The sequence below is a fragment of the Scyliorhinus canicula genome, chromosome 18, assembly GCF_902713615.1.
Source record: "Scyliorhinus canicula chromosome 18, sScyCan1.1, whole genome shotgun sequence".
Taxonomy (NCBI): Eukaryota; Metazoa; Chordata; class Chondrichthyes; order Carcharhiniformes; family Scyliorhinidae; genus Scyliorhinus; species Scyliorhinus canicula.
Window position 1 is genome coordinate 116,722,595 of NC_052163.1, and position 13,112 is coordinate 116,735,706.

The 13,112-nt window shown below is 50.6% G+C and overlaps 1 protein-coding gene across 1 annotated transcript in view; it reads left to right on the forward strand.

Moving 5' to 3' along the window:
- The first annotated feature begins 5,574 nt into the window (after positions 1–5,574).
- LOC119953503 (tyrosine-protein kinase JAK2-like) overlaps positions 5,575–13,112 on the forward strand; it is a 108,207-nt gene continuing 100,669 nt past the window's right edge. The window contains exon 1 of the mRNA XM_038777847.1: positions 5,575–5,700. The gene's annotated coding sequence lies outside the window, so the exon portion shown is untranslated. The remainder of the gene's footprint in view (positions 5,701–13,112) is intronic.

The following is a 13,112-nucleotide window of genomic DNA, read 5'->3' on the forward strand; positions in this document are numbered from 1 at the left end:
GCTGCAGCCCCGATCAATCACCACGATCATGGCTACAGCCTGATCGGCCACCGTGATCAATGATCAATGATCCCGATCACGGCTACAGCCTGATCGGTCACCGTGATCAATGATCAATGATCCCGATCACGGCTACAGCCTGATCGGTCACCGTGATCAATGATCCCTATCACGGATCCAGCCCTGATCGGTCACCGTGATCAATGATCCCGATCACGGCTACAGCCCTGATCGGTCACCGTGATCAATCATCGCGATCACCGCTATAGCCCCGTTCGGTGATCGCAATCGCTGCTACAGCTCCGATCAATCACCGCGATCACCGCTACAGCCCGGATCGATCACCCCGATCACCGCTACAGCCCCGATCAATCACCCCGATCACCGCTACAGCCCCGATCAATCACCCCGATCACCGCTACAGCCCCGATCAATCACCCCGATCACCGCTACAGCTCCGATCAATCACTCTGATCACCGCTACAGCCCCGATTGGTCACCGCGATCATTGGTGCAGCTTAACGGCCCCCAATTCACATCGAGGATGCCTCGGGACTCTCTCCCCGCACCCCCCCCCCACCCGCCATTCATCGCTGGCAGACCCCTTCCCTACACCCCCCCCCCCCCCCCCCCCCCACCACCACCACCACAATATTCATCAACTACTTGTAGTGTCGCTGACAGCCCTTCCTGATTCTCACAGCGACAACCTCACGCCTGCATCAACTCCAGGACAAGCTGGTCCAGGGACTCGCCGCCTGACTAGGTCCCAGCTGGATCCTGGGATCCAGCAGATCTCCGACTCCAGTCTCCCTTGGATGTTGCTGACATACCTGATGTACATCAGCATCTGTGTGGCTGTGACAGATCGTGCCCCAGAAGCCTGTCCGTTAATGCCGACCACTGAGGTGTGTGTCTCTGTGCTGGTGGAAGATGGGAATAATCGCCGTGATTTCCCAAACCTGTCCTCCAAGGCGTTCTCTTGGAAGGCAGCAGGGGAGGGGGTGGATGATTGTGTGTGTTTGTGTGTGTCTGTGTGCATTCGTGTGTGTGTGTGTGTTTGTGTGTGTGTGTGTGTGTTGATGCACAATCAATGGACACGAAACGTAGGTGAAGTCCAAAACTAAAGGCTTTAATCATCAAGAAGTGAGCCCGGCAGCAGACGTACAGAAATGGCCTGGCTGCTGGGGAACACGGGTTCTTATACCCCGCCTCATAGGCGGAGCTACCTTCCTCTTGGCCAATAAGAATACAGAGAACACGATACTTGGGCCAGTGAGAAGCGAGCCCTCTGCACCAATGGCAGCTCACACTCGCAGGTACCATAATACCCCTAGTCATACTACCACATGTGTCTCTGTGTGTGCATGTTTGTGTGTGTGCATGTGTGATTGCGTGCATGTCTGTGTGTTTGTGCGCAAGTGTTCTTGTGTGTGTTTGTGAATACATGTGCGTGCTTCTTTGTGTGTGTTTGTGAGTGCGTGTCTGTGTAAGCGAGTGTGTGTATGTGTGTGTTTTTGTGTGCGCGCGTGTGTGTGTGTCTGCGTGTGTGAAGTAAGCGGACCTTTTTACATATCCTTCTATCTTTACCAGCATCGGCTATCAGCTCAGTAAAAAATAACCTTTTCGTCATATTGCTTTCTTCGCAATCAGTGTGTAACTGGTGGAGCGCAGAATTTGAATTAATACTTTCATTGTTATAAATTATGATCAATCATCATGGAGGAGGAAAGAAAGGATAAATCTTGCCATGTCCTCCGCAGTCACAAGAATGGAGCAATTATTTCACAGTGCCTCAGATTACGGCACTCCCTAACTTCCTTGAATCTCCCTTCCTCTTAGAACCCTTCAGCATTCTTAAACCAAAGCTGCCTTCAATTTTCCACCACACCTTTATTTCCCTTACTTTATCTCCAGCCCTTTTCAGCCCTGTTTGCTCCTGCCCCTCAACGATTAACCGAACTGCTGCACCGTTTTGGGCCCATATATAACTCCAGTCGAACTCCATGTGTTTAACTTTGACCCACCCTCTGAAGTGACCCTGGAAGTTCCTCAGCTACCACAGTGTTCCAGGAAGAAGGCCTACCACCATCTCCTCAGGGTAGGTAGGGCCAGTTAACAAACCCACATAGGACCATAAGACATAGGAGCAGAATTAGGCCACTCGGCCCATCGAGTCTGCTCCCCCATTCAATCATGGCTGATAGGTTCCTCATCCCCATTCTCCTGCCTTCTCCCCATAACCCCTGATCCCCTTATTAATCAAGAACCTCTCTACCTCTGTCTTAAAGACACTCAGTGATTTGGCCTCCACAGCCTTCTGCGGCAATGAGTTCCACAGATTCACCACCCTCTGGCTGAAGAAATTCCTCTTCATCCCATTTTAAGGGCTCGTTCCTGCTGTCTGGGGCTGTGCCCTCGGGTTCAAGTCCCTCTTACTGGTGGAAACATCCTCTCCATGTCCACTCCATCCAGGCCTCTCAGTATCTTGTAAGTTTCAATGAGATTCCCCCCTCATCCTTCTAAACTCCATCAATTACAGACATAAGAGTCCTCAACCACTCCTCATAAGACAAGCCTTTCATTCCTGGGATCTTTCTTGTGAACCTCCTTTGGATCTTTTCCCAGGCCAGCACATCCTTCCTTCGATACGGGGCCCATATCTGCTCACAATACTCCAAATGGGGTCTGCCCAGAGCCATATACAGTCTCAGCAGTACATCCATCCTCTTGTATTCTAGCCCTCTCAAAGTGAATGCAAACATTGCATTTGCCTTCCTAACTGCTAATTGAATCTGCACGTTAACCTTAAGAGAATCCTGATCTGGGAATCCTGAGTCCCTTTGTGTTTCAGATTCTCAAAGCCTTTCCCCATTTAGAAAATAGTCTATGGATCTATTCTTCCCATCAAAGCAAAAGCTCAACACATTTCCACATTGTATTCCATCTGCCACTTCATTGCCCACTCACCTAGCCTGTCCAAGTCCTTCCGCAGCCTCCCCACTTCCTCAATACTACCTGTCCCTCTACATATCTTTGTATCATCTGCAAATTTAGCAACAGTTCCTCTTCCAGATCGTTAATGTAGAGAGTGAATAGTTGCGGTCCCAACACTGACCGCTGCGGATCAACACTAGTCACCGGCTGCCATCCTGAAAAAGACCCCTTTATCCCCACCCTCTGCCTTCTGCCAGTCAGACTAATCCTCTAACCTTTAACCTCCTCTAACCTCCAGTACCTTTCCTCTAACACCATGGGCTGTTATCTTTGGCAGCCTCCTGTATGGCATCTTGTCAAAGCTCTTCTGGAAATTCAAATGGATCAGGTCCAGTCTTTTACCTAACCTCCTTGCTACCTCCTCGAAGAATTCTAACAGATTTGTCAGGCATGACCTCCCCTTGACAAAGCCATGCTGACTCAACCCTACTGTACCAAGCACTTCAAAGTGCTCCACAATCTCTTTTTTTTAAATAAATTTACAGTACCCAAATTTATTTTCCCAATTAAGGGGCAATTTAGCGTGGCCAGTCCACATCTTTGGGTTGTGGGGGCGAAACCCACGCAGACTCGGGGAGAATGTGCAAACTCCACACGGACAGTAACCCAGGGCCGGGGCCGAACCCGGGGCCTCAGCGCCGTAGGCAGCAGTGCTAACCGCTGTGTCACCATGCCGCTCCTACTCCACAATCTCAACCTTAAGAATAGACTCTAAAATCTTACCAACGACTGGCGTCAGGCTAACCGGCCTATCATTTCTCATCTTAAACAGGGGTCTCATGTTAGCCATTTTTCAGTCCTCTGGGACCTTCCCTGATTCCAGTGATTCCTGAAAGATCACCACCAATGCCTCCACCATCTCCTCAGCTATCCCCTTCAGAGCCCTGGGGCGTAGGCCATCCGGTCCAGGTGATTTATCCACCTTCAGACCTTTCAGCTTCCTTAGTGATGGCCACTACACTCGCCTCTGCCCCCTGACTCTCTTGAGAAAATTGAGAATGAATGAAGAAAATCATCTCGCGAGGCACGCCAGCTTCTTTGAAGGTTGTCTTTCCGTACCTGGCCTACCCCTTCTCCAAACAACAATACCCGGTGTAGTTTAGAGGAAGATTGATGATACAAATGTAAACATGTGCGGGTTAGGTGGATTGGCCATGATAAATTGCCCAAAGATGTGCGGGTTAAGTGGATTGGCCATGATAAATTGCCCTTAGTGTCCAAAATTGCCCTTAGTGTTGGGTGGGGTTACTGGGTTATGGGGATAGGGTGGAGGTGTTGACCTTGGTAGGGGTAGGGTGCTCTTTCCAAGAGCCGGTGCAGACTCGATGGGCCGAATGGCCTCCTTCTGCACTGTAAATTCTATGTAATATCATACATTCATGGAGGAAAGGATATTATTGCCATAGAGGGGGTGCAACGGAGGTCCACCAGACTTGCTCTGGAGATGGCGGGACTGTCTTCTGAAGAGAGATTGCGGGGAAACTGGGCCTGTTTTAGAGTTTCGAAGAACAAGAGGTCGTCCCATTGAAACCTAAAAAATAATTCAAGGAATAGACAGGGTCGATGCAGAGATGTTTCCCTTGTTTGGGGGGGTACAATTTCAAAATAAGGGGGAAGCCACTTAGAGCCAAAATGAAGAGAATTTATTTGCACAAAGGGTTGTGAATCTTTGGAATTCTCCACTCCAGAGGGCTGTGTAAGCTCAGTCATTCAGCATGTTTAAAGCAGAGATGGATACATTTCTGATTGACAATAACATAGAGGGTTATGGGGATAGTGGGTATAAAACGCTGTGTCCAATCTGCCATGATCGTTTTGAATGGTAGAGCAGGTTCGACGGGCTGAATGGTCTACTCGTCTTCCAATGCTCCTAAAGGGCGGCAATCTTTGATTATTATATGCAATAGAACAGTACAGCACAGAACAGGCCCTTCGGCCCTCGATGTTGTGCCGAGCAATGATCACCCTACTTAACCCATTCACCTGAAGAAGGAGCCGTGCTCCGAAAGCTCGTGTTTGAAACAAACCTGTTGGACTTTAACCTGGTGTTGTAAGACTTCTTACTGTGCTCACCCTACTTAAACCCACGTAACCCGTATACCCGTAACCCAACAATCCCCCCATTAACCTTACACTACGGGCAATTTAGCATGGCCAATCCACCTAACCCGCACATCTTTGGACTGTGGGAGGAAACCCGGAGCACCCGGAGGAAACCCACGCACACACGGGGAGGACGTGCAGACTCCACACAGACAGTGACCCAGCCGGGAATCGAACCTGGGACCCTGGAGCTGTGAAGCATTGATGCTAACCACCATGCTACCGTGAGGCCCCATATAAAGAATTTCATAAATATTGAAGAAATTCTGAAATAAATCATCATCAATAATTACTGATTCGCCTTTAACTTGTTCGAACCACTTTGCAGTGTGACTTGCCGTTGGAGTGGAGTGACTACTCTTATGGAGGCGCGTGCTGCTATGTAGGTTAAGAAGGGGAAAGAGCCCGTTCAGAGGCAGGAAGCTGCACAACAATCTATGTCTCATCCATCCTTGACAGGAAGTCTAGGACGCATGCAGTAAACGTAGCTGCTCACACAGCAGAGAAGCCAGACACAGCATGGAGGACCTCCTACCCGCTCGCTCCTCTCACTCTGCAATGTGGAAACCCTGACCAGTGTAGGAGAAGCAACATTTCAGGGTAAGAAACTTTATTGACTGGTTTTATAACTTTAATAGGTACTTTGTAGAGGGAACGGGCCTTCCTTCCCATAGACACACACACACACACACATATACCCACAAAGGCATAACACACAAACTCTCTCACACACACACGTCTGTATCCATGCCCAAATGCACACACACACACACGTATATACACACACATCAATATTTATATACACACAGATGCACACTCATTCAGACATAGGCATACATAGATACACACACACCAACACTCAAATACACTTCAGTACACACACACACTCACACACTCATGTGCTTACAAACACTTATACAACCAAACACACTCATACACACATGCAGACAGAAACACACACTCAAACACAAACACAGAAACACGCACAGTCAAATACAAACACACACACTCACACTTTCTGGGATGATTTAAATGAGCAGCAGCAGGTAAATGTGCCCCTCCATATTCCAGGGCTCTGACCTGCACAGAAGCCTCTAGACACCCCAAGGTGTTTTATAGCGAGTGAAGAAGTACTTCTGTCGTGTCGCTGCTGTAGAAATGTTGACAACTCAGCAGCTCAAGTGGACACAGCAAGCCTTGACAAACAGCAATGTGACAATGACAATGTGATAATCTGTTCTGGTGACATTGACCGAGAGATAAGCGTTAACTAGGACAGTGGCTCTCTTCCTCTTCTTGCTCAGCGTGACTGAGGGATAAATAATACCAAGGACAGGAGTTCCATTGCTCTTCGTCCATAATAGTGACGTGGAATTTCTCACATCGACCCGAGACCCGTACCAGCCTCCCCGGACAGGCGCCGGAATGTGGCGACTAGGGGATTTTCACAGTAACTTCATTGATGCCTACTTGTGACAATAAGCGATTTTCTTTTTTTCATTTTCGAGAAGGTAGACAGGTGCCTCATTCAAATGGCAGTGTCTCTGATAATGCAGCACTCCCCGGGTGCTGCAGTGTGAGTTTACATTCTGTGCCCAGGTCTCTGGAGTGGGACATGAACCCTCAACCTCTAACGCAGGTGTGTGCATGTTAAATACTGGGGGTTGTTGGGTTACGGGTATAGGGTGGATACGTGGGTTTGAGTAGGGTGATCATTGCTCGGCACAACATCGAGGGCCGAAGGGCCTGTTCAGTGCTGTACTGTGCTATGTTCTATGTTCTAACTGTCGCCTTACAACCTGAACTTCTGGAGGAAGCAAGAGAAATCACTTTATTTTTGTGCTTCACCAGACAGTAGTAGTCAATGGAACACCCTGGAGGCCATTTCTGGCTTCCAACCTAGGAGTAATTGGACGGGATGGGTCGCTCCCCCTTGTGGGTCCTGCCTGATTCTAATTCCTCTGATGCCAGGAGTTTGAATTCAGCTCAGGCAGCTTCTGAAAGGGAGAAGGGGTCGGCCTGGACTCCCAGGCTACCCATCTGACCAATCAGTGAAGCCAGAGACCGAAACTGCTCATCCCCCTCCCCTAACTCCCACTGTGTCTTCAATCACCCCATATACAGCCTGGTGTAGGTGGACAGTGAAGCTCCCCTCACTCCCCCAACAGCCCACCTCAGCTCCAACTGCAGAAGCGGACTCCCAACTCGATCGGGAATCAGTCTCTGAGCATATTTTGTCAGCTGGATACAATGAAACCAATATGGAAATGGTTTGAGAATTCACCATCGAAATCATTAAAACAGATTATCTAGTCATTATCACATTGCTGTTTGTGGGAGCTTGCTATGTACAAATTGACTGCTGCATCTCTTACATTAGCAATGACTATGCGCTTTTGGGCATCCTATGATCACAAAAGGCACGATAGATATGCAAATCTTCCTTTCATCTTTTTATCTATTCCCCTATCACCCCATGCTGTAAATGGTTGGGACTGAATTCCGACACACAATTTGTCTCATGTAACTCTAATCCACTCATTGCATTTGGCTGGAGAAATCACCCAGACTTGGTTTCTGTTTGCTCTGGTTCATAGAGTCTCTCTGTAAGTAGACTCTGTAGACTTGCTGCTGGTTAAACAGACTTTACAAATTGGACTGTTTTCTGTGAGTCTTGCCATAAGCCTTGCCTCACAACATTGGTTGGCACAGTGGAACCACGGGGCCAGGCACGGAGACAGGAATGCACAGGTCTGCTGGGTCCCCGACTCCATTCTGCCCCGTTTGCGGAGGCAGGATGGGTAGGGGGCTGCCCGCCCTCAAGCAGCGAGTGGCCAATTGACCTAATTGAAGGTCAATTGAACCCTGGTGTTGGAGGGTAACTGGAAAATGTTGTTTGGCTTTCCAGGTTCCCAGGAGCGTTGGAGAACTGCGTACTTGCCTGGCAGCAGCCGGCCGGAAGCTTACAGGGGGCCAGTACTCCATGCAGGTTTAGACGCCCTTCCCTGCCAGCCTGGCTCCACCTCCTAAGGCTATTTTTAATTGAAAATTTAAGAAGTTGGGATGGGCGCGCTCACCCTCATTTTCCTGTCAGGATAGCCAGCTGCTCCTCCCGAGCTGGAGAACATTCTATTGATTCTCTAACTCCGAGAACGCACCGTCGTCCTCAATTGATCAGCAAGACCGCCCTCTGGAGGCTACTTTGTCAATTCGGGGAAAGTAACAGCCAATACTGCTCCCCACACACGGGCATTTAATCCCCATTTTAGTTTGGGCGGGGGGGTGGGGTGGGGGTGGGGGGGGGGGGGGGGGGGGGGAGGGGGGGGGCGGGGGGGCGGGGGGGGGGGGGGGGGTCCACAGCCCCTAGGAAAAACATTGCACTCTAATTTTTAACAGAGTTATAAGCCTAATTAAAATAATTGCCTCACCAAAATGCAGAACGTACCCAAGGTAATTAAATTACCCCCTTTATAGGTTAATGTGTACAACGCCTTATGGCGCCGTGGGTAGCATCCCTTCCTGCGAGCCAAAGGACCTGGGTTCGATTCCCATCCCAGAATTTGGTGGCCAAGGAAGGTGCATTCATAACGCGTTGAATGTCAACTCGTAAATTCTTCCAACACCCCAATGACAGGTGGGGGTAAGAGTGGGAAAGACTCCGGGTCTCAGACACGGGCAGCACGGTAGCACAGTGGCTAGCACTGACACTTCACAGCTCCAGGGTCCCAGGTTTGATTCCCGGCTTGGGTCACTCTCTGTGCGGTGTCTGCATGTTCTCCCCCTGTCTGTGTGGGTTTCCTCCGGGTGCTCCGGTTTCCTCCCACAGTCCAAAGATGTGCGGGTTAGGTGGATTGGCCATGCTACTTAGTGTTCTGAAAGGTCAGGTGGGGTTACTGGATTATGGGGTAGGGTGGGAGAGTGGGCTTGGTGCTCTTTCCAAGGGCCGGTGCAGGAGCGATGGCCTCCTTCTGCACTGTGAATTCTATGATTCTATGGTCAGCCATGGGCATGGAAAGGAAATTGGAGCGTCCACCATCACTATTCGTAGCTCCAGACCACAGTGTGCATGGTGAAGTGCATGCTGTCAAAGCAACTCAGACTCCTTGGGGTGCTGGATCGCTGATGTGGATCAAATTGGTGCCAAACAGCACAGGGTTCAACCTTCCCTGCCCTACCTGGGGTGGTGCTGTGGGTCAGACCCACCTTTGGTCAGAGAACCGAAGAAGAATAGGGTAGTGCGTGGCCCAGAACCATATAGACGTTGGAGGAGTGAAGGCTGTGTGGTGTTCTGAGGGAGGGAGGGGGGCTGAGGTAGGCCGCAAAGACATGTGGTTTGGCAGCAAGAACGTCTACACCTGTTTGTCATTTATTTTAAACTGATGCAAAGTTAATATGGGATAGTATGACACAGCAGGAGGCCACTCCGCCCATCCTAACCATGCCAGTCTTTGCCAGCCAGTTAATCCCATTTCTCTGCCCTTTCCACATAGCCCTGTGCACTGTTTCGCCATCTGCTTCTCCCACACTTACATGCAATGTCATCCATATCATTACAGGAGCATTTCTCGAAGGTGTCGTGGAACACCTTCAAAACTATTGCAAAGAATGTCCTTTCATTTTCGTTCTGTTAATTTTATTTATTTTAAAACTATTTTTGTTTCAGCAGTTAGTGAGAGCTGAACATCCTTCCCTCAACCTCGCTGGCTCTTTAACGCGCACCCCACTCCTCCCCACCCCCCATTTTAAGGTTCTCTTTAAAACCTACCTATTTGACTGAACTTTTGGTCATCTATCCTATTCGTTCCTGATGTGGCTAAACGTCAGATTTTGCTGACAGTGCTCCTGTGAGGCAGCAATGCTCCTATGAAGCAGCAATGCTCCTGTGAAGCAGCAATGCTCCTGTGAAGCAGCAATGCTGCTGTGTGGCAGCAATGCTCCTGTGAAACAGCAATGATGCTGTGAGGCAGCAATGCTGCTGTGAGGCAGTAATGCTGCTGTGAGGCAGCAATGCTCCTGTGAGGCAGCAATGCTGCTGTGAGGCAGCAATGCTCCTGTGAGGCAGCAATGCTCCTGTGAGGCAGCAATGCTCCTGTGAAGCAGCAATGCTCCTGTGAAGCAGCAATGCTCCCGTGAGGCAGCAATGCTCCTGTGAAGCCACAATGCTGCTGTGAGGCAGCAATGCTCCTGTGAAGCAGCAATGCTCCCGTGAAGCAGCAATGCTCCCGTGAAACAGCAATGCTCCCGTGAGGCAGCAATGCTCCTGTGAAGCAGCAATGATGCTGTGAGGCAGCAATGCTCCTGTGAGACAGCAATGCTCCTGTGAAGCAGCAATGCTGCTGTGAGGCAGCAATGCTCCTGTGAAGCAGCAATGATGCTGTGAGGCAGCAATGCTCCTGTGAGGCAGCAATGCTCCTGTGAAGCAGCAATGCTCCCGTGAGGCAGCAATGCTCCCGTGAAGCCGCAATGCTCCCGTGAAGCAGCAATGTTCCCGTGAAGCCGCAATGCTCCCGTGAAGCCGCAATGCTCCCGTGAAGCAGCAATGCTCCCGTGAAGCCGCAATGCTCCCGTGAAGCCGCAATGCTCCCGTGAGGCAGCAATGCTCCCGTGAAGCCGCAATGCTCCCGTGAAGCCGCAATGCTCCCATGAAGCCGCAATGCTCCCGTGAGGCAGCAATGCTCCCGTGAAGCCGCAATGCTCCCGTGAAGCAGCAATGCTCCCGTGAAACAGCAATGCTCCCGTGAGGCAGCAATGCTCCTGTGAGGCAGTAATGCTGCTGTGAGGCAGCAATGCTCCTGTGAGGCAGCAATGCTCCTGTGAGTCAGGAATGCTCCTGTGAAGCAGCAATGCTGCTGTGAGGCAGCAATGCCCCCGTGAAACAGCAATGCTCCCGTGAGGCAGCAATGCTCCTGTGAAGCAGCAATGCTCCTGTGAGGCAGCAATGCTCCTGTGAGACAGCAATGCTCCTGTGAAGCAGCAATGCTCCTGTGAGGCAGCAATGCTCCTGTGAAGCAGCAATGCTCCTGTGAAGCAGCAATGCTCCCGTGAGGCAGCAATGCTCTTGTGAAGCAGCAATGCTCCTGTGAGGCAGCAATGCTCCAGTGAAGCAGCAATGCTCCTGTGAGGCAGCAATGCTCCTGTGAAGCAGCAATGCTCCCGTGAAGCAGCAATGCTCCTGCAAGGCAGCAATGCTCCTGTGAAGCAGCAATGCTGCTGTGAGGCAGTAATACTGCTGTGAGGCAGCAATGCTCCTGCGAGGCAGCAATGCTGCTGTGAGGCAGCAATGCTCCTGTGAAGCAGCAATGCTGCTGTGAGGCAGCAATGCTCCTGTGAAGCAGCAATGCTCCTGTGAAGCAGCAATGCTGCTGTGAGGCAGCACTGCTCCTGTGAAGCAGCAATGCTGCTGTGAAGCAGCAATGCTCCTGCGAAGCAGCAATCCTCCTGTGAAGCAGCAATGCTCCTGTGAAGCAGCAATGCTCCCGTGAAGCTGCAATGCTGCTGTGAGGCAGCAATGCTCCTGTGAGGCAGCAATGCTCCCGTGAAGCAGCAATGCTGCTGTGAGGCAGCAATGCTCCTGTGACGCAGCAATGCTGCTGTGAGGCAGCAATGCTCCTGTGAGGCAGCAATGCTCCTGTGAGGCAGCAATGCTCCTGTGAAGCAGCAATGCTCCCGTGAGGCAGCAATGCTCCCGTGAAGCAGCAATGCTCCCGTGAAACAGCAATGCTCCCGCGAGGCAGCAATGCTCCTGTGAGGCAGCAATGCTCCTGTGAGTCAGGAATTCTCCTGTGAAGCAGCAATGCTCCTGTGAAGCAGCAATGCTCCTGCGAGGCAGCAATGCTGCTGTGAAGCAGCAATGCTCCTGTGAAGCAGCAATGCTGCTGTGAGGCAGCAATGCTCCTGTGAAGCAGCAATGCTCCTGTGAAGCAGCAATGCTCCTGTGAGGCAGCAATGCTCCTGTGAAGCAGCAATGCTGCTGTGAGGCAGCAATGCTCCCGTGAAGCAGCAATGCTCCCGTGAAGCAGCAATGATGCTGTGAGGCAGCAATGCTCCTGTGAGGCAGCAATGCTCCTGTGAGGCAGCAATGCTCCAGTGAAGCAGCAATGCTCCCGTGAGTCAGCAATGCTGCTGTGAGGGAGCAATGCTGCTGTGAGGCAGAAATGCTGCTGTGAGGCAGCAATGCTCACGTGAAGCAGCAATGCTCCTGTGAAGCAGCAATGCTCCCGTGAGTCAGCAATGCTGCTGTGAGGGAGCAATGCTGCTGTGAGGCAGAAATGCTGCTGTGAGGCAGCAATGCTCACGTGAAGCAGCAATGCTCCTGTGAGGCAGCAATGCTGCTGTGAGGCAGCACGTTATTATGTTCACGGTGATATTCAAACATGAGTTGTTGTTCTGGCAACTTCCCAGAAACCTTTACCTGGGATTGTGGTCCTTGGCATCGATTTACATCAGGCTCTCTTTCCACTTTCAGGATGTAAGTTGTTGTTGTCATTCGTTCTTGTCACATGAGCATCATTGGCTAGAGAGACTTTTATCATAAACTGACCACAAAGCCAATCTATTCTGCATGATTGATGCATCTTAGGATGTCTTAGTACATTAAGGGTTCAGGGTGTTGTTGGTGTTTGCGGTGGTGTTGGTGATGGTGTTGGTGGTCGTGTTTGTGATGGTGTTTGTGGTGATGGTGTTGGTGCTGATGTTGGTGTTGGTGTTGGTGGTGATGGTGCTGATGTTGGTGTTGGTGTTTGTGGTGATGGTGTTGGTGCTGATGTTGGTGTTGGTGTTGGTGGTGATGGTGTTGGTGCTGATGTTGGTGTTGGTGATGGTGTTGGTGATGATGATGGTGATGGTGGTGATGATGATGGTGGTGCAGTTGGTGGTGATGATGATGGTGATGGTGGTGCTGTTGGTGGTGATGATGATGGTGATGGCGGTGCTGTTGGTGTTGGTGGTGGTGGTGGTGTTGGTGATGATGATGGTGATGGTGGTGATGATGATGGTGATGATGATGGTGATGG